This window comes from Cavia porcellus, unplaced genomic scaffold (assembly GCF_034190915.1).
Source record: "Cavia porcellus strain 051 isolate PalLab524CR breed Dunkin Hartley unplaced genomic scaffold, mCavPor4.1 scaffold_2, whole genome shotgun sequence".
In the NCBI taxonomy this organism is placed as follows: Eukaryota; Metazoa; Chordata; class Mammalia; order Rodentia; family Caviidae; genus Cavia; species Cavia porcellus.
Window position 1 is genome coordinate 12,988,063 of NW_026947485.1, and position 26,987 is coordinate 13,015,049.

Here is a 26,987-nt window from a genome sequence, read left to right on the forward strand (position 1 = left end):
TAAGCATCAGGAAGCAGAATTCTAGCTCCTTGCAGAAGCACTGCACAAGAGATTTACTGTGTTTTCATCGCCCCAGGACACATGATGTTGCTTGGACCCCAAACAGAAAGGAAAACCTGGTCAGTAGGCAGGCAGGACAGAAGAAGAGAATGCCCCTCATCACACAGTGATTCAGCTTCCCGGCATGCTGCCCTGGGTGGCGAGCAGCTACTCTGTGGGGACATTTGGCATGATCATGGGGGTGCTGCGCAAGCATGCTAACATTTCCAGAGATGTTCGACTTGGTGGAATCTGGAGCTTGCCCTCGTGACACATCAGGGGAGAAGGGGGGAAGTTAATAAATACAAGAAAAGGCTATCCTGGTTTTCTGGATGACTAAATATTGAGTTAGCTCAACTAATATTCAGCAAGGTAGATATCCTTTACATATGTGTACTTAGTTTGCTAGTTTTTAGGTTTTTGAAACAGAGTCTTGATATACAAGACCTGGTTGATTTTGAACTGCATGGGCTTTTCATTTCAGTTTCACAGGGTAAGTGTTCTTTCTGTAAATACTATGTATTTTCTGAATTTGACTGGTATACAATAACATGAAATAAAATTTCACAGCTTTAAAGTTACCCGATGAGCCAAAATTTGATAGATCTCTTTAGTGTTCAATTATATAAAAAGTTATATTCCTATTTAGGCTTTGTAATAACATATTGGTTCATATTTAAAAATTAAATAAATTATAAGATGAAGTCTTTCTAATTAGTTTTATTATCTATTTGGAATATAATTACCATTCTCCTAAGATGTAGAAGAAATTTTAAACACTTACTTCTACAACCCAAATGAAAGAATAACTTTCAAATCATCAACCAAACATAATCAGTAAATAATTCCAATAACCTGCTAGAGTTTTCTTTTTATATGGTTTGCCAAATGAGAACCGGCTTTAAGGTTTAGCACAGGAATTATTCTCCCGCAGGCTTATGAAGGTCACAGCCAGTGTCAAACTTACTAATGTAGCCCGAACAGAAAACTGGATACAAACAGAACCATTTCAGGAGGGTCCTTGTGCTTCATTGTAGCTAATTATTGAAACCCCATCCTTAGCCAGTCTGTGGTTTACCCAGGTTTTCTAACCAACGAGAAGGCAGACTTTCTATGGAGAGAACTTGCCCACTGGGACAAATGACAAAAGTGAATATAGTCTGTATGTGCAAAAGAACAGGCACAAGTAGCACTTCTCAAAAAGAGACACAGGATGGGTGCGGAAGTTCCACAGGGCTCATGCCTCAGCTTGGCCGCTCACATCTTTCAGATACCACAGCACACCAGTGATCGTGGGAAAAACAACTGAAAACTTTAAGTAGCTAGAAAACAAAAACAAAAACCAACTTTCTCATTCTAATGTCAGAAGTCAAGTCTTGAATAGCCTGGAGGCATTCTGAATACAAGTGTGCTTTAGAATTTCTGGACATCTCAGCAAGTCTTTGTGAGGCTAGGAAAGAAACTGGAAAGACACTCAGTATTTGGTTTTGGCCAGATGAAAGCACCCAGAAAGATAAAATGAGATATTTTAGTGGTTCAAAGTAAGCCTGACAACTTAGTAAAAGGCCAGTCAAAAAGATCGGTAAGAACTATACTCTGAGAAAGATGAAACTGAGTCTTTCTACTTGTGCCGTAAGAAGATAGATGTTTAAAAATCAAGTATCTGTCATGAGATGAAAGAAAGAGAAAATATGCCAGGACATTCCCTCAGAACCACAGAGAGTACGGAAGGAACCAAGCAGAACCCACTGTGACACCCCAATGATTAGACCTGATAGTGCTGCTCCCAGGGGCTCTTTTGCCTTATCTTCTTGTATTTTGCTCTTTCACTTGAAACCACTCTTTACAGTAAGTCTCTGTCCTTCCTTTTTACTTCTCACAGGTATTACACAACGCATTAGCTATAGAAGGACACACTGTAACTTACAAGTGATATCAGTATTTCATTGGCAAGAACTAACAATTGTTGATTTGGTATAAACATACTCCAATCCTCCACATGGGCTGAGCAGATTGATACATCATTTTCCTTTGCAGATGCTTTTTATTTTATGAAATATGGACACTCATAAGGGAGGGGCATATCAGAACTTTGCAATAAGTTATTTTGCTTTAACTAAGGGTGCGTTCTACAAAAAGAGCCACTATACAACATCCAGGCTTTTTTGATATTGATTATGATCACTTAGCATTTTGCTAATCTTTGTTAATTTTCATGTGTTAAGGACACTTCAAATAGAACAAAATTTGATGCTATTTGATGTACAAAGCAATATTCACTTCTGTGTCACTGATTTGGGGATTTCTGATGGTATTTTGAAAGACTGTAAGAACGACTTCATCATATGAAATCCGTTTTAATGCAACACAATGAATGTGAATTCAGCAGAGGCATGAATAACTTCCTCTTAATTATAAAATGACATCTCAGTGGATCAACTTAAGAATTCTCAAGAACGAGGACCAATAGGTTGGAAGGCTTTTACTACCTCAAAAATCTTACATAAGATCTTCTTTTCTTAATTAAAATCCCTGAGAGTATATTTATTAAGTGAAACTTATGAGGCATGGAATTAAATGTCTGAACAACTGTGCTCTCATAATTCTTAAGAAAGCTCTTTATGGGTTGAGATACAGTTCTCTGAACTGTATTCCAGATCTGCAGTTAAGATATTTTTCATCAAGTTCAAGACTATAATAGATGGCCTTTCAGAAAGGCCCACAGGCCTGGCAGGATCTGTTCTAGAACTGATAATTCTAAATGACATAATGGGAATGAGGTGGGCAGTGGTGTGGGGAAGGTCTTTATAAAGCAGAAAACATGTTTCAAAGTGATATTTAAACTTTCAGAACTGACCTTTTGTTATTGAACTTTGCTGTGAGATGAGAAAAATCATACAAGGACTGTATGTTCTTAGGTTTTTGATATATTATGATTGAATCTAAATGAAAATTATTATTAATGTCCCATAATTCTTAATCTTTAGTTTCTTCAGAAACATATTTTTATTAGCAGTGTTTTTAATCTGTTGTCTGTTTTCTGTGCTTTATGAGTCATGATTTAATAAAACAGAAATCTTAATATGACACTAGGAAAAGAAACAAAGGGCTGGTTTTCTTTACTCTATATCTGATCAATCCTCCTTGACAAGGAGGATGATAAATGTTTTTGTGTCTATGTACCTATTTCCTGTCTTTTATTATACTCTCTAGACTGAAAAATATTAGACATGGCAACACTTTCACATAATCATGTCATTTTATGGTATAATCCCTTCCATAACTACTAACTCAAGCATTTTAAGAAGACACACCCCTACCTTTGAAGGTCTTCTTATCTGAAGAACTTGTCCTTTCTTTTAATTCTTTAACCCAAAGGTCGTCTTAGCATTGCTCTGTGGATGGAGAATGGGGGAAAATGTTAACAAGAAATTGGTTGTCATCAGTCACAGCAGACTGTCAATACATTAACTCCAACTGACTCCCTGCTGGGAAATACAATTATAGAGTGAGCCCTGCAAGGAAAGACAAATTATGAATACATTTGCCAGAACATCTTTCTACTGGCTTCAATCAAAAGTGACAGCAGAGGGCTGACTAGAAGTCCAAAAATGGGTTCCAGGCCAGAGTCCTATTTGCTTTCTGTTTTCATTTTAGAGAATAGAGGGATATATATGTATATGTCCTCTCTTCTACACTCCCCTATCTCTCTTCCCAGGGGGCACTTCGGCACTATATATATATATATATATATATATATATATATATATACATATATATACACATATATATATATGCATATATATATGTATATATATATGTGTATATATATGTATATATATATACATATGAAGTATGTCATTGCTACAGACTATTATTTTTTTAAATTAGTAGTACAGGAATTACTTTTTCTGTGTTTGAATGAAGTTCAGTGATGATGCATCAGCCACCTTTAAGGACAAAGCTGCACCTGGGTATGACTAAGGCTCAGCTATGGACAGCTCCAGACTTCAGCACATCCAATTCTATTCGCCTCAATCTGAATCTTTCCTTTGCAAACATTCCAACTAAAAACTGTCCAGAAAAAGGATCACAAATGGGGACTAGAACAATCACAGCTGAGCATGTTATATTTCACTTTTTAGACAGCCAACTCAGTGACACTCTTTTCTAAGAGAGGGTTTGTGTCTTTTTGGAATTTGGATTTTTGAAAACAGAAGTCACACTATCAACCTTTGAAAACATCTTTCAGAGGGAAAAACAAGTATCGATTCAAGAACTCTGGGCTGCACTCAAGTATGAGGGCTTACCATGAATTGCAAAATTATTCCAGGAATAAAATAGAAAGGCATGAAATAATCTCTGCTGCTTTAGTTTGTGCATGTGTTATAAAATATTCTATTTTCATTTGCTAAAAAATTACCTTATTACATGTAAAAACTATTCTTTATAGATTTTCACTGCATCTAACACAGTGGCATTTTATCAGGTTCAATATTAGTGTTGTAGAAGTTGGTGATTCTTTCTTAGAATTAAACTAGTTTTAAAATAATAAAGGTTTTCTTGTCATTTTGGTTCCACATTTTAAAAAAATATCATCTAGGGTGTGCAAGACAGAGTGTATAGGATTTGAAAATGTATCTATGGTAACAATTTAATTAAATAAACTTATTTGAGCATTTAATATGTATCTGCCAATAGAATGAATACGTCTAGTGTAAGGAAAAATAATAAAATAAAAATAAGACATGTTTTCTACCATCAGAGATCTCAGTTTACCTGCTAATCAGGAAAACAGCCAGAAATACCATCAGGCACCCCAAAGACAGTATTTTAAAGTATTGCCAGACTAAAAAAGAAGAAACAATTATTTTACAATGAGACCTCAAAGCCAGCTTTCCAAAGGTGGCACAGAGTAGAGGTTTATGGTGAGTGTGAAGGGCACTCTGGGAACAGAGAAGGGCAGGTGCAGGCAAGAGGCAGTGACTGAGTGAGTGGCGTTGGACTGCAAGCATGGCAGAAGGTTGCAAAGATGGCAAGAGGCAAGGCTGTCCAGGTCATCTGGAACCAGAAGGCAAAGGGCACCAGCCACGTTAGCAGTTTGATAATGATCAGATGATAACCTGAGAACAGTAAGACCCACTGAAGATTTTAGATGAGGGGAAAGAATATTTGTCAGTAGTGTGGGTAGTAACAAGTGGGTAGAGACGGTTAGGGGGGCCACTGAGGAGGTGTTCTAGCAACCAACATCCAAGGATCTTGCTTTCTAAGGTAACCCTTGCCTCCTTCCAAATCCACCCCCAACAAGCACATATGACTCCTCCCTGAGATGCATCAGGATACAAAGATGGAAAAAATTTGAGATTGAGAATACAGACTGGGCAATGGTAACTGCTATTATTTCACATCTTTTATTAATGAAATAACTTGGTGGCTTTTATTTGTCTATTTAAATGTACCTTTATGGGTGGAATTTTGGCATGTGAATGTGGGCATGGTCCTCTCTTCTACACTCCCCTATCTCTCTTCCCAGGGGGCACTTTGGCACTACCCAGAACCTCCGGCAGGAAGCTCAGGCAGGCAGGGTCCTCTTCCTCTGTTACTGTGTGCTGTGGATCACTCCTTCCCTTCACATGGTAGTGGGAATGACTGACACTGGTTTGGGTTTAAGGGAATCGGACCTTGCCTGATGGAGTACTGTGCTTCTAGGCGATTCAAACTGACTCCTTCATCCAGGGGAAAGATAGAAGTCACCTCTTCCAGCACAATAAGATGGAGCTTTGCATTGAGATTTGAGACCAAAGTCTAGCTTACAATACAACTTCACCCATCTTGATTTGTCAGTGTCCCCACTACAAGTATCTTCTTTGGGGATCAGAGAGTGAGAGTATAATGTAGGATTCTTAGGTCACCTGGCTAAAAACATAGTTCAGTCCTTTATTTCCAAGGAATCATGTATGATAAAGCCCATATGCCCTTTAAGAAGGTTTCCTGTTCCTTCTTTCTTAAAATCTCTTCTAAGACAAATTTCTGTATGTGGTAAAATCAGCAGGAATTTAGAGTGCTCCAGTTTGCAGGACCAAGCCTTCTAGGGGAATCTTTCCCTCAAATTTTTGCCAGTCCTCATCGTTTTAGAAGTATCTATACCAGTGGTGCTGAACCTATGGCACCCATGCCTCAGTGGGCTGTTTAAGTCATTGAAAGCTCTAAAAGATTTACCATCACTGACCAATACTATGTGGCAATGGAGATAGTACCAAATATCTAAATTACAGACAACCTGGAGCTACAGCTAAATACTGCAGAGCCCATCAAGTGAAAATATATCAGTAAAATTACTATAATTTTTCCTAGAGATAAGAGAACTAAGATTCAATGAGATGCTACCAAGGGACAGAGTCTACGTGTATATTATAGCAGGTGATGCACCAGTTCCTCAAATTTTATTGTCTCTTTCATCCCAGAGAAGAAACTGAAGCATAGAGAAGTTAAATGTCTCCAAGTAACACAGCCTTTTATTCTGTGTGAACACACAGGCTGTGCTTTTTTATTTTATACTATGGTGTGGAGAAAGGATGGGGATAAAGTTGGGAATTGCACTGAGATTTAGAAGAGGATAGGAAAGATAGGTAAATCAGACTGAGAGAGGCATGGGGAAAGCCAGGAAGAAAGGACGGGCGGACAGTCCAAAAGTTGCAGAAGGACACAGATGGGGTGAACTCCCTGGCTGTCACTGGGTGTTGGGAGCCGCGTCTGTGATAGCTCGCCTTGCGCGGCGGACGTGCGGCCTGTGGTAAAGAGCAAAGCCTGAGGTAGATTACCCCTCCCATCGAATATGTTAGTTTCCTGCTTACCGCGTAAACAACCCGCTCAACAATATAGTCTGCCTGGCAACTGATGATGTTAGCCAATCAGCTTGCCTTGCTTACTTTAACATGATTGGACACTGTACCCGTATATATACCGGTGCCACCCCTGGGCGAAAGAAGAAGCCAGGTAAAAGCCCAGAAGTAAAAGCCCAAAAGGAGCCGCGGAGAGCGGACCGGTAGAGGCTTTGGGGCAGACTGAAGCACAAAAGGAGCCGCGGGGAGCGGACCAGAGGAGGCTTCAGCTGGGAGAACCCAGGGCAGGCTGTACGGAGAAGGAAAATAAAAAGAAAAGGTTGTCCACTACCAGACTTTGTCGTGTGTCCTTCCTGCCGGCCGGGAGCGGACATCGACAACTGGGCAGTCCCCACACCCCCCAGCACCATGTATCCCATGTTGTATGGTCTGAACTAAAGCCTTTGTGGCACCTACTGCCTTTCATTTCCAGGCTTCCCTGCTAAGTGTATTTTTTTTTATATTTCACAAAGGCACATATGAAAATGCTGCTGGGTAGCACATGGAAGAAGATGCATTTGAACAGACATTTTAAAAGGAAGTCAAAGGAATGTGGTTCTCTTGGTAAGTGTTGTTTGCTTTTTGCATCATTCAATAAAGGGCAAAATGTCGTGAACAAAGCATATAAGCAATCTGCATAGGTATGATTCCACAGCATCATGTGGGAGAATGATTTCATCCTTACTTGTGTCATTAATAGAGCCACACTTTTAACTTCCATATGGCAATTTAAATCCACAAGCCTTTGCAAGGACTACCAGAAGACTACAAATTAATTGTATTACCATTTCAGCAACTATGCCAAGCATTTCTTATTCTTTTTTTAAAAAAATAAACTATGTTTATTTTTCACTTATTTTTTCAAATCCATTCCATTTAAAAGGGAAAAAAAGAAAAAATTTTAAATCACGTCAATCGGGCACAATAATGAGAAATGGTTTTTTGTTGCATTCATTAGTCTTTGACAACTGTGTCAATGTGCTTTCATCACTCTGAAATGCACTTAGGTCAACAGAGTAGGCTAATACATCATTGCTAGGGACTGTTTTTCCAATAACCAAGTAACAATTTATTTTTTAACCAAAATACAATCACCTGATCATGTTAAGTAAAACCAGTCCTAAGTCAAAAGGTTAAGAAGAAATTGATGTATTTTACAAGTAGCCTTTGGAAAAGATAAATAGCATCTAGATGAAAAATGTAAAATACCCAAGGGCCATAGCACACATAATAAACCAATTACAATGAAATTAATTCAGAATATACATATATAAAATGTATAATATGAAAAATTCCATAATTTTTAAAAAATGAATGCTTGCTTTCTACCAGTCCTAGAAAAATAAAATAATGGACTTCCTATCTGCCCCAAATTAAATTGCTATTGATTGATATATATATATATATATATATATATATATTTCAGAACTTTTTCATTTTATTTTAAAACAATAATTCATAACATTTAATACAACTGAAAATCAATTACTGCAAACCACCATTATGTAAAAAGTATCAGCAAGCAGAACAGCTCATAATTTTATTTGGATCATACTGATGGCACAACTGTGAAAACCCAAACAATATTTACTCTTTAGTTCTTGTGAGACTGATTTCTAAAAACTGGTCTCCTGAAAGTGGTGGCTAAAAATAGGGGATAGTCACGTATCAAATGTTTGAGGCCCACCACACCAATTCTGTTTTCAGTTGGAATAATTATTCCCTGTTAACAATCTTCAAGACAAATATAGCTGAGAAATACTTTTCACAACCCCAATTTTGAAAACTTTACATGTAACAATATATATACATATTAAGTGCACTATTATGTATTGATGCAGCATGCAAAATTATCTTGCTATTTTATTCCTATAAAATATCATTTAAAATTATTTTTAATTTTTGGCCTGAATAAAACTTGAGTTTTACTAGTATCAAAATCATAGACAAGTCCCTAAATCTCTCTTTTTCTTAACTCCTGCATTTGACATGATCCTTGGATTGAATTTGGGTCCATTCATACTTACTAACTGGAGAAAAGGATAAATACTGTTTAAATTGGCATCTATCTTTGGTTTCTCAGGGTATCCTTATCATCCTGCACCTTCATTCACATTGGCATAGTAAAAGTCCAAAGTAATCTTGAGATCCAGTTCTCCCCATTATAGCAGTCTATGAAATGAAATGCATTCCAAAAAGCAGAAAGCATGGTCTGAAACAAAGCAGGTTCTCAACTACTAGTTTAACTAGACTGGCACCCAGACGGACTCCTCTCTACCACAATCTGGCTGGCCCTATCTTCTTGACCTAACCTTAGCATCAAGTTCATTTTATTCTTGTAAGACTAGTAAATGTAGACTTGGGATCAACTCCATAATATTAATTTTTTATAAATCAGGGTGGGAGCAAGAAGGGGTCCATTCAGACATGAATTTACAAGTGAACCCAAGATGTGCCATGCATTGCTTTTCAAGAAAAAATGAACCCAAGATCCCTGGTAAATCAAATACCCACAAAAGGGTTAAACTGTGACGTTATCCCTTGTGACCATGCAGGCGATGCGAATGTCCAGGAGTGAGTGAATTGCTGTGAGTGCACTGGCAATCATGTTATTGTAATGTTTCATGGCTTCATAGCACAAACAACACCCAAGTCTGGGGGACTGTAGTGGTGATATATCTATTCCTTTCTGTCATGCAGAGTGGCTGTAAGAGCAGGCCTTTATCTAAGTCTACATTTCCAACTCCCTTTGTATCTGGGTGAGACCATGAGATGTAAGACTGGAGCTAGTACTGGATATATAACCTCTTGGCTCAGATGTTGAAGAGTAAGGTCTTTTCTACCACCTCTTCTGTGTCCACGACTGTCTGGATGCCAGTACCAATGCCAGTGTGACCTTAGAAGTTCTATGGCATAGACTTTGTCAGCACGGATCCCTAAAGAGTAAAGAGTACAAAGCTTTCCCTCCACACTGATGTTCTCCATCACCCAAATGAACTATCACATGGGCTGGAAGGACTCTAATTTCACAACATTTCCCCAATTTAAAGGGTTTGTTATAACGGGCAGATCTACCCTATCTCACAAAGCCAGCATATCATGAACATAATAAAATATTAGGTGAATTCTCATTCTCATGGCTCCCTTATTAGATAATACAAAAGGAGCAGATCTCATTTAAAAATATTAGTATGTTCAAAGCAGCAGAGCAAAAATGATTACTGAATATTAAGCTCTGATAGAGACAAAGTAACAGTGTTTACTTCATCTAGGGAGAAAAAAATGTAAAGGGTAAACTGTCGATAAATATACGAAGATCTTAAAATTTTGTATGAGATAGTAAACTGTCTTCCAAGTTCATTAAATATATAACAAATAAATATAAACTTCACAAGATAACCTATAAAATAGTACTGTATCTAAGAAAATAGGAAAGACTGAAAATAAAGAGATTCTGAGAGAATTCAACAGATCTAGAAGAAACCTCTAGCAGGCAGGTCCAGTGGCTTGGTACAGATGACCCTGGGTTACATAATGAGCAACATGTCACTCAGTGTCTACAAATTGTCAAAATCTATGTTGCACACCAAAGGCACAATGGTGAAAAAGCAATCAAAGCATCGGCAAACCACATCCTTCCACACCTTCAGGAACCTAATGGTCCACTTTGGGAGAAGACATTGATAAAACAAGCACAGAAATGGAGCTAAAATACCAACTTTGAAAAAACAGAAGTGTGTGGTCCTCCTAGTGTGCAGAGAACTAGCTTAGGAGAGGCAGTCAGTCCTTCCTGAGGACAGCTGGACTGAGGCTTCCAGGGCAAGGGAAGCACAGTGACGCTGAAGCGGAGAAGGCAAACAGGGCACATGGTCCGAGGCGGGGGCAGGAGGTGGCAGAGACCCAGCCACTCAGCCGGTTGATCTGCCAGCAGCTCTCGTAAGGACAATGTGAAGCTGCTAGATCAAATTATCCATTTTGCTGCTGTCACAATTTTAAAACTACCAACTGAAACATGAACTACAAATGACTTCCCATGTAGCTACAAAAATAGGTGAAGCACTGAAGATTTCAGATGAAAGGCAACATTTTACATATGGACGAGTTATCATGATCAGATAAGAATTATAAATAGTCCTTCAATTGTGAATTCTTAGGTGTTAATCAAAATAGTCTTTCAAGATTCTATTACAATCTATTCTATTACAAATAGTCTTTCAAGATTCTATTACAATCTATTAATGCATCTGATTTTGATTAAAAGTGAGTCATCTGAATATGCAATCCTGGTAAATTAAACTGCTACCTGAAAGAAAACAGACGTATTTGCCAAAGTAAAGTAAGTAAATTCAACTGTTATCTGAAAGAAAACAGAAGTAATTGTCAAAGTAAAATAAGCACATAAATGTCACAAAATATGTTTACCTAGGTGTAATTTGTTGATACAGAAGGTGACAAAGGGAAATCTGACTATTGTACTCATTGTATTAATATATAAGAATCTGAACAAAGAATCACACACAGCATTTACTCCTTTAACCTAGGAGTATCACTTCTAACACAGTGTGAAATGAAAAAAAATTTCTGATATGCTAAGAAATATGTGCTAAAAATAAAAAACTCCACCTTTTTCATTACTTGATTTACAGGAGATATATTCTAAGATGCCCAGCGAATGCCTGAAATCACAGGTCATACCAAACCCCAAGTATAAAGGGATCCCCTGGTTACCAAATGTGATGGGCTCCAGGATCCCTGCAGATACCAAAATTCAAGGATGCTCAACTCCTTGTACAGAATGGCATGGGATTTGCATACAACCAACAGACATCCTTCTGTACACTTTAAATTCCTAACACAAAATCAATTGTGGTGGTGCACGCCTATAATCCCAGTACTCTGGGAGGCTAAAATAGGAAGATGGATAGTTTGAGCCCAGTCCAGTCAAATTGGCAACTTCACAAGACTCTGTCTTTAAAAAAAAAAAGAGAGGGGGTAGTGAGTACGTAGCCCTGGGTTCAATCTCCAGTATTAAAAACAAAATGAAACAAAACAAATTAAAAAAACCAAAACCAAAACAAATACATTTGGAGATCAGTCTAACACAAAGTAACTGCTATGCAAATATTTGTAGTATTGTTTAGGGAAGAGTAACAAGAAAAGACACATGTGTGTATGTTCAGTCCAGATACATTTTTTTCAGAATATTTCTGATCCACAGTTGGTTGAATTAAAGGTTTAGAATCCAAGGAGATAGAGGCCAACTGTGCTAACGATTTTCCTTTACCCACATATTTGTGATAGAGTTTAGTGTAAAAATTTAGTGTACAATAAAAGATTATCAACAATAACTGATAACAAAACAGAATTGTTATAACAACGTGCTATAATAAAAGTTATTAAAATGTGTGAATTATTTATTTCTGGAATTTTCCTTTTCATATTTTTAGTTGACTTTGGGTAAATGAAGGTGAAACCACAGATATGGTGAGATTACTGCAACAAGGATGTCCACATGCTCACTATTTTAATTTGTGCAGATGTAGACCTTCAGGAAGGAGGGGGCAGATATTTTTGTGCATTTCTAACAGCAATAGGAAATATCACACTTTTAATTGTGTAGTGATCTGATCTGACCTCTAGTACAATTTCAGACTATTTTTCAAGTTCAGAAGTTTTACAGACTTGAACCATACAATTTACCTGATTCATCTTCTTACCAACTGTAAATTATACAATTCAGATCTGTCACTCTGCTTGAAGTACCTTTGGAATGTTATTTATATGGCCAAAGGAATATTCTCAAGGATGTTTTCACCACATTTTATTATAAATTGCCTTGGTTTCATGGATCCCAGGAGCCACAGCCTCCACACAAAAAGATTTCCACCACAATCACTTTTTGAGATGGAGCCTCACAAAGATCTTTATTTTAAAGTTTAACCTGACTTGATTTAACACTCAGTAATTTTATTGATCTATCAATTTATACTTTAATTTGATCAAGTTTATCATAATTGGATTTTAAAACTCTTTAAAATGCCATGTACAACACCCTTTAAAATTTTATGTGCAACACATTTTTTAAATGATCAGTTAAATTTTCTATTGGTATTAAAATTGTAGCTTACATTCTAGTTGACATTATAAATCAGATTTTAGTACAGACAGGGATGTAAATAAAGTAAATCAGATTTAGGAACAATCGTAAAGGAGAAACAAGAGAAAAAGTACATGGATGCCTTTGTTATTGGCAGTGAACACGTCTAGTTACAAAGATGAAATCAGAAGAAGTGTTGAAAAGCTCAAACACTTGGATAAATTCTTTCTTTTCAAAGATGAAAAGTAATTTCTAGTTCAAAACTCTCTTTTTAGATGTTCTAGTCTTCTTTTGATACAGGAACGAACTTACAAGTGGTTTCGTGACTTTTATATTTTCTCACAACTTCCTGAGTATTTGACATGGTCATTGAACTGACTTTGAGTTCTTTTCATAAGACTGCTCTGGAAGGAAAAAGGAATGAAGCGCAGCAGAAATTAAATAGAACATCATCCAAATGCAACTCTGATGTAACTGCACTATTTTCATCCTGTTTCGCATAATATTGGTTGGTACCAGCCTCTCCCACTGAAGATTTTGTTTCTGTTTCTTAGTTGTCAACATAGGCACTGATTTTCAGGTTTAGTTCTACTGAAAATTTTGGACCAGATGGAATTTGCTGAGCATAAGAGAAAGAAAAAAAGAAATAAATTCCAGCAGGTTTGAAGGTATGGGCTGGGAACACCCCCATCACATGGACGCCTGCCCTAACAGATATCTCTGCAGTGGAATCTGAGCAGAGAGGCCTAGTCCTGGTTGATACCAAACGGCTTTGGGAATCTCACATCACTCAGTTCTGTAAATAAGTATCCCAAACTAAGATTATGAAACTTTGATCTTGAGGAAATCTAGAAAACAATTAGTTCTAGTTTGCTAACTATAGTTAAGTCCAAATATAAAGCTGTTTATTTAAAGAAGCTCATCATTATTGTAACATAGCCTGTACTAAGTGAACCATTATCTATAAATAAAGCAATCAAATTATGGATTTAATAGCTAATTCAGTGACATTATGGAAATGCTTCCTGTCTGTGTACCAAATGGGGTTAATAATCCTGACCTATCTTCTAAGGTCTTTAGAGACAATCCATGCTGGGATTGTCTAAGTGCTGGATAAATGTTAGTGCTGCTATGTGAGCTTTGTTTTATTGTCATGGGAAGACCACCATCATAATAAAGAATTCAGAGGTTTAGTCAGAGGTGAACTAACAAAGCAAGGTCTATGCTAATACAAGTGCCTTCTGACCTTAGATCACTGGGCTTGAAAAACTGCACAGATTGGAATGTGAATGAAGTGTACATTTTCAGGGACACAGAGTTTTTGTTAATGTATTCCCTATTCAATTTCTTTGCTTTGAAAATCATTACTTTGGAAGCCAAGGAACAAATTTCCATTTCCACCTACATTTTTGGGCATTATTCACTGCCATTCCTGGCATCATTTGCATTTAAGCATGACATCGGAGGCATCCCAGGCCTTTCCTTCTGAACCAGCTGACTGGAACACCCAGGGAACATGACTATCAGTAGCATGGGCCTTGCATACACCCAGTTTCTTTCACTTTAAGTTTTATATTAATTGTGAAATCCTCAGATTTTTATTACTCTTAAAAGAAAGAAACTTGTCTTTTCCACTCACATTTCCTGAGTCCTTTAACCCATTTGACAAACACGTACCAGGCACTGTACTAGGTGCTGGAGATAGCAGTGAATAACAAAACAGGTGGAAACCTCTATTCACATATACCACAGCTTATTTTCTATCTGGTAAAGATAAATGGTAAGCAAAACAAACATAGTATGTTTGGCAGAAAAAGTAAAGTTTGGTGTGAGGATGAAGGCACAAAGATGACAAAAGGCTACAATTCTAAATATGGTGGTCAGAGAAAAGTCTGACAGATGTGATTTACATGCTAGGGAAGCGCTTTGCAGGCAGGATCTGGCAAACACAAAGGTCCACAGGCCTGAGCTCACTGGGCTGTTTGCAAACAGCATGGAGGCCCAGTTATGGAGGGCAATAGACAAGGGAGAGAATAATAGGAGACCAAGCCAGATATTTCCCGGGGCGGGTACCACATGAGCTAGGTCTGCTTGGCAAGGTCTTGGCTTTCACTCTGAGTGCAAGAGAAGCCACGAGTGGTTTTAAGCAGAGTGGCATGATCTAACTCCTTCTGAAGGATACAGTAGGCTGCCTGGAGAACAGACTGCCAGGTTGAGATTTTATGACCTCTTAAAAATTACTACAATATTCCAGAGCAGGATGTTTTGGTGTGTTGCTGCACAGGTACACAATCGCAGTTTTCAACTACCAAGTATATCCTTCTTTTTGTTTAGCTCTGGTTTCATATATGCATTACTTTAGTCTCTAAGGAAATATCTTTTTCCTCAAAGTCTTTACTTCTTCTCCCTCCCAGTCAGTAACAATTTTTCCCCTCAAATCAAATCATTTCAGAAAGGGTCAAAACATGTCAGATTTAGTTGTAGTCAAATCAGCAAGAAAACTATTCTCCCAAAACACAGATACCTTTACAGGCCTTTAGCATTTTTTACAAAAGCCTACTGCCTCCTTTGAACACGTTCTGCATTATGTCTCAGAGGCAGCAAAGTGATGCCTCTCTCTACTGTGGGGCAGGGAGGAGGGGAAGGCCCAGGCAAGGTAAGAAGTCGGGATGAGGCCACCAGCTTCCACTGTAAACGATTTCTGCAAATCTACTTGAATTTAAGTTCAGCAGAAGCACACAAAACCTTTTGTTGTTTTCCTGTCCTGAAGACCAAACCTAGGGCATATGTTAGTCAACACAAAATGTTTTCGCAGCAATTTACCAACCTGTTTTCATATGCTCTTATGCCCATAGTGGCCAGAGAAAGGTTCCTCGACTCTTACTCCTGGATGTAGAATTCAGTACATTGTTTTAGCTTCAGTGGGGACTGGTGTAATCAGACACAAGCTAGGGAAACCTGTGCCCTGAGGCTCAAGCACAATTCCCTGTTCTCTAGGATGGTAGCATCAAGGACCACTTCTGCAGGGGAGATCCCAGAGATGGTTCTCCTGGAAGAAGAGGAAAGTGCACTTTTTTCCCAACCAATTCTGGGTACATCTTGTGGCAATTTCAGAACCAGTGGAGAGGGAAGAATTTGAAGCCAGAGACTTCCTGGGTTACCAAGGTGTCTTCTATGGCAGGTGGAAGGTTCCTCACTCTGGATCTGGACTTCATTTTTTGGTAGCAGGATGAAACTGAGAACTTTCATTCTATAAATCATCCTTATTAATACATTATTAGTTTAAATTGAATTATCTCTTTTTTTCTTTGTATCACATGATTTACTAGGGAAGAAAAACAACTACCTCTTGGCATTTATAAACAAATGCTTTTCCTGGAGCTGGGTCCACCTGCTGTTGTTCTAGACCGTCCAAGTATCTGCACTCCTCACTTACCCTCTGCAGGCTTTCCTTGTGTGCACTCTTTTCTTTGAAAATGTTTTTTGGCTGCCCTGTCAAAAATGACAACATCTAACTCTCCACTTCCTTTATCTGCTTAATTTATCTACTTGCCTGCCAACATCTAACATATTAAAGATTTATTGATTTTATTTCTCAGACACCCAGTCACACAACTTCATGACAGCCAAGATTTTGTTTTGTTCATGCTGTAACTTCAGAGCCTACAACAATACCTAACACGGGACAGTAATATATATTCATGGAATGGAATGAGTGATTATTCAACAAAATAATCAATTACAGTATTAACTTGAAATGCTATGTTTAAAAGATCCACTTAAGCCTGTACATTAAGAACATTTCTGGAAAGATGCGCAAAGAGTGGGAGGAAAGGATTTGAGGGGGAGATATTTACAAATGATTTTAATGGACTTTTGTACTACTCAAATTTTAAATCATTATAATTTTTAAAGTAATCACCTAGATGGGAATGGTGTGAATTATGGGCCACATTGAATTATATTTATAATCATCAGTAGTTAAAATCTAATAAATGTTAATCTAAATTTTATGTATAAAAATCTCAGGGTTAGTGCTCAATGAGATGTACAAAATAAACAGGAAAAGATATAATTGATAACCATTCTATATTTTTGGTGTTAAAAAAAATCATACATGACAAGATTCGCAGAACTGACTTGAACAGTATGGTGATACCAGGGACACAGGCAGTAAATGAGGATTTCCCACTAGTCAGGACATTTGAATACTGGTGAACAAACCAGGCAAGACAGTATTCCTACCATCTTATTTTTGCTAATGACATGGTAACCAGTATTTGAAGAGAAATTTAGCTTCCAGGTTTTTATTCAATATAATAACCACAATGACATTTCCTGAGAAAAATAGGAGGAAACTATGAAAACTAGACTTCACTTAGGAAGTTAAAGAGAAAAGGATTGGGTAAGCAGTGGAATTAAACTGCAACAGCAGCTATTTGAGGAATAAGAAAATTAAGAATGGAAAGAAGACAAACATGGCAAGTGAACATAATAGCAAAAAGTATTATTGTTTAATATAATTCAAGTAAGCACAGATATAATATAATTCAAGTAAGCCTTATTAGGTTATTAAAAGGAGATGTACAGATCTGATCATTTGTTTTTCTGGAAATGATATACCAGAAATACCAATAAAAAAAAAGGCTAGGGAAAGTGCCCTATTATGTTCCAATTTATGATTTAGACTGGAGTGGAGTGGCAAGGCACAGAAAATTCCTCAGAAGAAACGAGGGATGAGAGAAAGCAGCATGAAGAAACAGGGGCTTTTCTCTTGGAAGGAAAGGAAGGAGACACAAACCTCATGCACTGGGTTGCATAACCCACACTTCTTTGAGCAACACTCAGTTTACTTTGGTATCTTTTCTCCCTCTTCTCTTACTCCCTTGATTTTCCACTTTCCTAACAGCCTTTGATTTTACTTTTAATCTACCTAATACCAGCTGTTGCCAAAGCCTTCCTATTAAAAGGCTTAGTCCAAACAGTCTGATCATTAACGCAAACATCAAGTACACGGAGCCAGCCCGTTTTGGAAAGGGCCCTGGTCCGAATGTAGGGTGGGGCGGATTCAGCTCTGCATGTTTCTGGCTGGGTAGCTTGGGGAATCCCCTCAGTGTCTCTAAATCTTACTTATCTCCTTTCAAAGATGTGGCTAAGAGATCTGCTGTCCCTGCAGAGGATGATTAGAAAGACCAAACTAGGTAGCACAAACTGTAAAACACTATACGCAAACACAGGAGATCTTTGTGGTGACTTTTGTTCTACTCTGCTATTTTCCACAGAAAATCTGCCAATAGGAAAATAGTAATGCCTTATTTCACAGTTTCCTGGCTGCATTGAGAATTGAACTCAGAAGTGCACTATCACTGAGTGACACCTCCAGTCCTTTTTTAAATTTTTTAATTTTGAGAACGAATCTTGTTAAGTATCCCAGGCTGGGCTCAAACGTATGCTTCTATTAAGACAGTGTCTTTTAATATGCTTGCTTCCTGTTCAGCTGCAGTAAGTTTTTTCAAGGATGTGTGTACAGACACAACACTTTGGTTTTTAGGAGAGTAGCTTGGTTACATTAATATAATCATGACCATGTTTCATTTTATGACCTTCAAAAGTCTGAGACATTAAATATAAACTTACAGATAGTCTTTGAAGCTATTTCATGAGCTAGAGTGACTAAATCCAATTATGGCATTTTCAAAAATATACCCCTTAATTAAGCTTTTCTCATCCTCTTCACTAATCAAGTATCTCAAATATAGGGGACCATACTGAAAAGTTAAAGGAAATTCTCAAGTTAATACAGAGAGAATGAAAATAACATTTCTTTTAGGTCAAAAAGGCACATGAATAAAATTTACCTACACTTTGTACACAGAAAATATTGTATTAGATAGATTTCCATGATATTATTAGGAGAAAAAATTTATACAATGAAGCACAACATACATCAAAATTAGTTGCTAACAACCTGTTGACCTAACCTAAGAGCAAACATAAACCTACTAGCATTTTCTTTAAAAGTTCCAATTTTGTTATTAAACTATTCAAGCCAAGTCCATCTGTCATTACACTACCAATGTCGCTCTTTTAGAAGGGTAATGAACAAGCTCTGTGAAAGATACTGACTTTTGAAACAAACCCCACTACGCAGATCTGCACATTAAGTAAAACCGAATCACTGGACACAGAATAGAAAGCTTCAGACAGGTCTTTGGGTAGAACAGCATTCTAATTTTGCCTTCAGTTTTAACCACATCCTTACAATAATACCTGAGAAGAACAAAAATCAATAGGTCTCAGAAAATATGGCCGTCAAACGTCACTTTCCCCTGCAGATAAACAAACACAGATATTACCTTACAAACGAGGTTCTATTACTGCTTCTTATCCCCTCCAGCAGCAAAAGGAAAATCTTAAATGAAATGCCCATCCCAGCACATTTCTGCAGATAAAAGCCCTACTGATTGAACCCCGCGGTGGCTGGGCCATGTGTGATAAAATGTTAAAGTCCTGCTCTGACAGCCAATCGAAAGCTGCTCAGGCCTCCCGGGGTGATCAGCCTGGCTTTGTGGCAGTACAATGGGGTTAAACATTTCCTCATATCCATTTAGCAGAAAGAAGAATCTGTTTAGTTGCTTAAAATTATTTAGCAAGATGCACAATAGCTCCCGTTCAATAATACTGCTTCAAGAAAATAAATGCCACCTTTTCAATTATGAGAGGAAAAGTGTAAGTGTGTTACAGAGTGTCTTCTTTTTTAAAAAATTTTTGGAAATCCTATCAAGTTGTTGAAATATTATTTCTTTAGCAGACATAGTAACGGCTTGAGACTAGCTTGTTTACTTCAGCACCAAAATCTACAATGTACACGTGTATAACCTGCCACTCATATAACTCATTCCGGTCATCTTTTACCTTGGCAAAAATAAATATTATAACTGTTTGCTTAATCTCTTTCCCCTACCTTCCCCTATTTATTGCTCAATTTCATTTCTTTTTTGGGCTTGTCTCATAACCATTGGCATTACTATTTATCTATCTAAACCCTAAGAATTTTTAAATGTTGGTTACTTTTATTTTTGTCAGATATTATTGGTATATAAGTATATGAAAATAATGAACAGTGAGCTGGTATTTTCCTTAATGTGCTATATACAACAGGATTATACTTCATGTTAAGAAGGTGTAAAGGAAGTAACAGAAGGTGTTCTAAATGTATTATACATGGTGGGACCTCATATTGGGGCTGCTACAAATCCATACAGGACTGCTTTTGCTTGAAGTTCTAATACCACTTTTCAAGCTTAAGGGCTCTCCAGAATTCTTCAAGAGAAGTAGGTTTATAAGCCATTCACCAGCTATGAGTCAAGCTGAAAGTGTCCATTTGCTGTATTTTCGATTATAGTCATTTACTTCTAAGAATAAACCTGAAAATCTGTCCCACATTTATTACAGTGACTCTTGTGAACAATGAGGGGATATATTTCTTTGAAACTCTTCAGCATTTGTTGAGACCTGCTTAAAATAATGTGTTTTTTTCACAAAAGCACAATCAACATGTAACGTAATCTTCAAAGCATACTGTCAGAGAGATCAACAGCCATAGCCACAGGACCTCTGAGACTATACAAGTAGAGATGTCAGAGAATCCCGCCTGCATCCTCCTCCCTCTGAACATCTGGTTTTCTGTAGATGTCTTAACTAGCTTTCAATTATGCTAACAAAAAGCTAAAAATGGAAAACAGTTTTCAAATTTATTTTTCACACTTTCAACAGATAAAGCAATTAGATGAGGAAAGCCTTTACAGTTATTTCCTCTCACTTATATATCTACTGCCCCATATGTGTTACTACTGGTACCAACTAACAGGAAACAGGAGATAATCACCTGCTTATTAGTCACTGATAGTCACTGATACAGCACACACTGGCTGGTAACAGAAAACAAGCTGGAGAATATAATGTACAGTTACTATCCATTTTGGTGTTTTCCAATCACTTCTTAGAAGTGAATGAATTTTTTAAAATAAACATTGTCATTGGAAAGTAGCATTTGCTTGTTTTTCTACTAACATGTTAGCATAACCTTATCTTTTTGTAGTCAGCTATTCCCACAGGCATAAAAAGGGCTCACACACCACTCTGAATGGAGGTTGTATTTTAAAGAACAGTGCAAGGATGACTTAAAATGCTGCTTTCAACTGTGACTGTGCTCTGAACACTGAGAGCTGAATGGAGGAGAGAAGAGTCTGATTGTGCAGCTTGACTGATGGCACCTAATCAGAATTATTTCAGTACACTGCTTCCCTACAGCCACGGATCCATTAAACTCTAAATGCTTCTGCAGGCCCATTTCTCGCTCTGCTCCCACTGTGCCCAATCCTTTGCGATGGTAGTTACTCGGTAGGATACTCAAAACATTTTGCAGTAAATAAAGGTAGTAGGTTTACAGAGCCCTCAAAATCTATCCTCAAATCTGTCATTTTACGACAAGAATGGGAAATGTCCCACTGACATAGTACCATTTGGATGGCCATGCAATTAAATTCTTTATTTTACAAAGTATTTTACTGAGAAATTTATACTAAAGTCATGATAGCTATTACTCCTTCCAAAAGACCAGCTCTGTCTTAAGAATATAACTTTGGATACTCATGTCAAGCTTTATTAACTCTTATCCTGCTTAATGAATTCTCAAGCAGGTAATTTCATCTCGCACACAAAGAAAGGCACCTTACAGGATTAAACTGTACATTCTGTTTTCTGTTTCCCATGTTTGATCTCTCAGATGATCCAGACCTATCCATTTCTATGTATGTGTAACTGATTTTCTACATGATATGACATGGCACACATTTTAACTTAGTATGTAATATTAGATATCGTTTAAAAAATAGGCCTACTTCTTAATTTAAACCTAAAGATATGTATCTAAATAGTTATTAAAATAAGTACAATCAGAAGTTTCCAGTTTTTTAAGTACTTTCTGTTCAAATTTTATAATTCTAAATATCAATGTCTTTGTAGGATAGTCACTCTCAGATTCCCTGTCTGTAAAATGAGGAAAACACAGTGCCTTCTTCAGAAAGTTGTGAGGACTAAAGGAGCTGCTACTCACAAATCACCTCAGACGCTATGCCAGGGCTCATTTTAAATACTTAAATATATAAATCACCCTATTTATGAATAAAATGATGAGAAAGAAATTCTGTCAAGCATTCTTCCAGAATTAAAGAATTCTACTCTGAATTACAATTATGCTTTCATGAGCTTTACTTTTGTCATTGTTTAGTAAGATTTTATAGTTGGCTAAGATTATATTGACTGTATTATACAACATTTCATAGGATCTCCTAGAACAAAAGTGATGAATTCTTTTGAATTTCTTTGCAGGAAGAAAAAAGAATGTCAGCTGGTTGAATATAATAAAATTTTGCTGAAGCAGCCCACGAACTAGGTGAAAATGAAAAGTATCTTTCCTACACTCTGGAGTGTTATACTTTACCCAAAGCTCGGAGGCATCAGAAGCATGTTTCTCAAAGCTACGGATCTGTACACTGGAGACAAATTAAATGTCATATCATTGGGTGAAAATGCCATAGAGGTAACCTGTCTCTGTAAATACAGCACAGAGACCCAGACACCTCACACATACTTTGACGGCACAGAAGAGTAGGATCCTGCTGCTCTTTCATAATTTATTGATAGGCAAAATGCCAAAATCCTAGAAAGCCACACTTGGAAAAATGTTTTTTAAGTGAATTGGATATTTCAAAATGTTTTGAGAGAATAGCAGGTACTAAATTTCTTCTAGAATCTGCACCATGAAATCACCAAAACGGACATCTGCTTCTTCGAGAAAACTGAGACAGTTACATCTTTGATCTCTCAGCTCTTATTTTTCTTTTCTCTCAGTTGCCATCTCCCTGCCAGTCCTGCCCCTCTCTGTTTATATTGATCTTATAAACCACTACTTTTGAGAACTCTGGTATTGCTACAATTAAGAATGATTCTGTAAAAGTCCCTGAAAATGAAAGTGCTCAAAAACAAATGATCCCTTTAACAAGAGCACTGATGGGCTAGAGTTTCTTGTACAGTAGGTCTCAGTGACACTGTATAGAGTTCCTTTATGGCTATTTATGTTTGTAGCAGGATGCTACACGGCATGCAACTTAGTTAAAACATGTCTAATAGCACTGCACTTAAAATCTTCTTAGAATTATTTTTATACTCATGAAAGTTTATCAGACCATGCAAAGATAGAATTGCAATGATGTAATGATGAGGGAAATATGGAAGGTTATCACCAGAGATAGAAATGGGAAGATAAAAAGGGAAGGGCATAGGAAATAACAACATTAAGGATCAAACCACATGAAACTGCTGTCTTAGAGTTCAAAAGGTCAAATTTCATATGGTTCAATCTATTTCCCCAGAACTTTCCAGGTCCAGTAACATCCCAATCATTTACCAAGAAATACAGCTGAGTTCCCAGAGCAAATAATTTCCATTTCCATCACTGGTTATAAAATAACACTTATTGCCATTTTCTGGATGGTTTGGTTACTATAGCAATGACTTCCCAAACAACAACACATTGCAGAAGTGTGTTCAAGTGCTGAGGTAATTTACCAACCTCTTTCTCTCCTCTCCTCTCACTGCATATTTAAATGCACACATGCTTCTCCATGGAGCATTTTTCTTTCCAAGTCCATTGGATATCTTCCATCTTTCTCTCTCTCTCTTTCTCTCTCTGTCTCTGTCTCTGTCTCTGTCTCTCTCTCTCTCTCTCTCTCTCTCTCTCACACACACACACACACACACACACACACACACATATCTGCAAAGCTTATCCTTTTCTTTAGAACTACACCCCCTGAGCACAGTGTATGTTTTGGTTGGTATTTCTAAATATGTCATTATGTCACTGCTATCTGTTTCAAAGTAATAAAGGACCCCCAAGAAGAAGCAGGAAAATGAAGAAATGTTCACCCATCTCTCAGAAAGAACAGGGTTAGTCCTGCAATGCAGGGCATGAAGATGGCCATGTGGAGGAAAGGCAGAATCTGGCAGGACCAGGAAAGACAAGTGCTCCCCACTGTGCTTTGCTGTCTGGGTCCTTCGCACAATAGATGGGAAATCCCCTCCCCCCGTTATAACACACACAAAAAATAAGAGGCAGGAGACTGGAAACTTCCCCTTGCAGTGCCTAACCCAGCTGGTTCATGTCCTATGAATCTGTTCCACCAGCTTCCTTTTTTAGTTTCCACTGCAAAGACGAGGAGTAGGCTGTCTGCCAAGGAAGGGAGAACAATTTTGAAAATGCTCAGCGGATGTCAGATTCAACTATTGTGATCTCTCTTCCATCCTTTGGATGTAGGAACAGTCTGGATGCTTATCTCACCCAAGATACAGTGACTGCTTTTGTCTCGTTTGAGCTAATTTCAAAGTAGTGAAGTGAAAAATGCTTCTCACTGGCTTTCAGGTTTATGTCTCCCTCCAGTTAAGGCACAGAAATCTTAGTATTGCTATAATCTCACTGTAGGACATTCCTGGGAGAAAGCAAAACTCACAGCTACCTGACTCAGTCTTTCTCCATTTACAGTACCATTTCCCTATCTTGATTCATTCATTCTTTTTCATCTATTTTCCACAAGTAGGTGGGGATTAATGACAAGAATGAAAGCATATTTTCAATTATCTATTTTTAAACCAAGATGCTACTTCTGAAAATGTTCCTCTCCAAATCACCCTTGGAATGTGAAATAATCTTACATGCAGGTCCATTTTGTTACGGTCTGTATGAACTGTCAGTGGTCCATGACCTCTGCTTCATTCAAAGAATCTCTCTAGTTCAAGGTTGTGCTGACCTTATTTTCTATAGTTAATTACTTATATTTACAAGGTTGTCTAATAGCGTCCAGCTCATTTACATAACTGAGGCAGGCCAATCCGTGACAGGACCTCAACCTTCTTCCACCCGCCAAGTGCCCCTTCTCGGCTGTCTAATCCAATTTGACGCTTTTGTGGAAGCACGTCTGTTATTCGGTACATTTGCAGCTATTTGTATGGACCCAGGAGAATGGATGCAGTGTTTATGAAAATATAATGATGAAAAACATAGAAGTCTTTTAGAAGGATGAAAACCAGAAAGAACAGCTGAATTAAAATTAACTGTAGGAATTAACAGCTAAAAGTATTTGCCTCTCAAATAATATTGTATGTGGAATTTTTTAAAATTCTGGATCTTGTGCAAGTGTGTTGAAGTTAAACTCTCCTCACCCTCAGTATTGTTCTAGCCAATCACAGTTTCTATCCTTCTAGTCGCACTAAAAACTTTAAGATGTTTCAAAGGATTTTATATAAGAAAATCTACTCTTTTTCCATTAGACCCAATAAACTTACATTCTCCCATTATTATGACACATCTTAAAATTTTTCAAATTGTAAAATGCAAGTGAAGAACTAAATGTAGAATAATTTTTAGCTAAAAGTAACAACTTTCATATCTCTTAGTTTCAAATAAGTAATTGCAAATAATTAACTATAGGTAAGTGAGTACATTTCTAAGTTTAAGGAATATTGTGGTTAAAATAATTAGATAAAATACAAAATGCCAATCAAATTTTAAGGGAAAACAAAATATAATAAATCTCTTATTATCGTGGAAAGCTGATTAATATATCGATGTTTTTATAACTCATTTTTTGCTGTGATAAAAATCATAGTATGGGGCCAAGGATATAGCTCAGTGGCACTTACCTGGCAAATGTAAGGTTATGAGTTTGATTCCCAGTACCAAAAAAAAAAATCATAGCATGTATCAATTTCCTAAAGTGGTTAAGATTCAGCAAATTAACAGTAAAATTCAAGAAACTGTGCATTTGCTTTAGCTCTATTGATATATTTTCTATTAAATTCCCTAAATACTTTTATGACTGTTTTGTGAAATAAATGACTATTTTATGATTGCATTTTGGGGGGGTTACTGAATATAGGTAGAAATTTTATAGTGGGAGGAACCATAAAAATTAATTATCTTACATTCTTCATTTTATAGTTTAAAAAAATAGTCAAAGTACACATGGATAACCGAAAGCCTACTATGTACAATAAAGTCTTGATCTTAGTTCAACAAATGAAGTACATTGTAGAAATTAGGACATCATTCCTACCATTTTTAATTATGTAAAGTCAAAAAAAAAATAGCAAAAGCAGCCAAAGTGGAAGGCTTGCTTCTGTCTTTATCTACAAAATATGATTATACACAATTCACAGGACTTCATTTTTCCCAGTACTAGAGATGTAGCCCAAGGTTGCTCTACCACTAAGCCACACATCAGCCCTGCCGTCTTTGTTGGCAGGGTCTCATTAAGTTGCCTAGGCTGGCTTTGAACTTGTAATACTTCTGCCTCAGTCCCTTGAGCAGCTGGGATTTCAGGCATGTTCCTAGCTTTTTGTTTTTTTCATTTTAATTAGTAGGACTTGATGAGGAGGGGATGACAAACGTGAACCTATAATAGACTTAGTATTTTATAAAGGGAAGAATGGATTATAAGGGTGAATATAAATGAGGCACTATAATTAGTATCCCCTATTTGCAATGCTTGGACCAGAAGTGTTTTAAACCTTGGAATTTTTCAGATTTTTGAGTGCTTACTTACATGTAATGAGTTATTTTCAGGATGGGACCCAAGTATAAATACAAAATTCATTTACATTTCATACATGTGATACAAAAGGCCTGACATTAATTTTATACTATATTTTTAGTGGGCCTGCTTTTTTTTTTTTTTTTTTTTTTTACTTCAACTTGTCAACCATTTTACTTTAGTGTGTTGTCAGGTGTGGAGTTTTCTACAATGATAGCGCTTGAAATATTTTGGATTTTGAAGCATCTTGAACTTTGTATTTTTGGATGAGGGATGTTCACTCTGTAGAGGGACATAACACGAAAAGGGATGAGAGCA

General features: G+C 37.1%; 1 protein-coding gene and 1 long non-coding RNA gene across 51 annotated transcripts in view; one reads left to right on the forward strand and one right to left on the reverse strand.

Annotated features, from left to right (window-relative positions):
* Nrcam (neuronal cell adhesion molecule) overlaps window positions 1–26,987 on the reverse strand; it is a 269,654-nt gene that overhangs the window by 141,585 nt on the left and 101,082 nt on the right. For 48 of the 50 annotated variants that reach the window (XM_063238553.1, XM_063238417.1, XM_063238463.1 and 45 more), the window contains exon 2: window positions 3,360–3,434. The exons of 1 other annotated variant lie outside the window; for it this stretch is intronic. The gene's annotated coding sequence lies outside the window, so the exon portion shown is untranslated. Of the gene's footprint in view, window positions 1–3,359; window positions 3,435–19,373; window positions 19,393–26,987 lie in introns of those variants that run through there. One more of the 50 variants, XM_063238423.1, reaches the window with a different exon arrangement.
* LOC134473648 (uncharacterized) lies at window positions 411–25,424 on the forward strand. Its single transcript, XR_010044003.1, has 3 exons — window positions 411–532; window positions 7,394–7,484; window positions 22,411–25,424. It is a non-coding gene; the product is annotated as an uncharacterized LOC134473648 (long non-coding RNA).